The following is a 1,170-nucleotide window of genomic DNA, read 5'->3' on the forward strand; positions in this document are numbered from 1 at the left end:
ACTCTATACATTTCTTTGAGGCATAAAAATTTGGGTAGCTTTTTAAAAGCTCTCATGCCATTAGCCACTGTCGCTCTGCTGACAGTATCCCGGTAGGTAATTTTAAAACTAATTGCCTGAGCCCTCTTTCCACGTATTTCTTTCAAAATTAAAGTCGCTAAGGTCTGTTTATTTCTTATTCACCTTTTTTTCTTGATTTAATAAAATCTCAAATAATATTTAAACGGATTCTTCACAGAATTAGAAACGTTCCTAAATTCTCCACTCTGAAAACAACCACCCTCTGAAGTAGGTCAAAGTCTGCATCTTTGAAGGGCTGAGCGAGTTTTGTTGTTTGTTGAGTGGTGAATTGGTACCTCGCTGCCTGTTGCTTCCCTTTTCCTACAAGGATGTTGCTGTCAACTGCGTAACAAAGCATTTTTTTTTTTTTTTGGTGAGGCTTTGAGGCTCCGACCAGTTTTGGAAAGACACGCCTTTCTTCCACTTTAGAAAGTTTCTCCCGGTACCACGTTTGAACAGCTTTCAGGCCGCGGCATGAGTTTTGCGTGGACGTCTCCATCACAGTAGCGGCGCGATCACTTAGGGACCGCCGGAGCGCCTTCTGTACTTTATGTAAGCGCGGCATCCTTGGAGGACAGTGTGCCTTAAAAGGGCCCGTCGGTGAAGGAGAAAACCAAGTGCCGACCTGGCCGCGCGGGCCACGGGCTTCGTAAGGATGCTCCGCCTCGCTCTGCGGCGCAGCGCGGTTCGCCTGGGTGCGCGCCGCTCCCAGGACAAAAGATCCCGGCCAGGGGCTGCCGCGGGCGCGGTGCTCGCGTGCGCCGCGGCCAGCTCGCCGGGTTCCCACCCTACGGCCGCCTTTCTGCCCGGGGCCGGAGAACCTCCGACCTTCGGGCCACACCGCGACCCGCGCCGACTCGGGGAGCCGCACGGCAGCCGCCCTGGGCCGGAAAGCCAGGATTGCTCTCGCCGAGACCTGCACCACGTGGACCCACCGGCTCCGGCCGCCCTGCCGGTGCGGCTCCGGGGAGGGCGGGCCCTGCGACGCCCAGGCAACGCCTCCGCCCTCAGCCAATGAGGAGCCGAGGTCGCGTCGGGGCCTCCTCCAATTGGGCCGCCGTGTCTCCGCCCCGGGGCGACCGCGCCTGCCCGGCCCGCAAATAAAGTGCC

This window comes from Tenrec ecaudatus, chromosome 1 (genome assembly GCF_050624435.1).
Source record: "Tenrec ecaudatus isolate mTenEca1 chromosome 1, mTenEca1.hap1, whole genome shotgun sequence".
In the NCBI taxonomy this organism is placed as follows: Eukaryota; Metazoa; Chordata; class Mammalia; order Afrosoricida; family Tenrecidae; genus Tenrec; species Tenrec ecaudatus.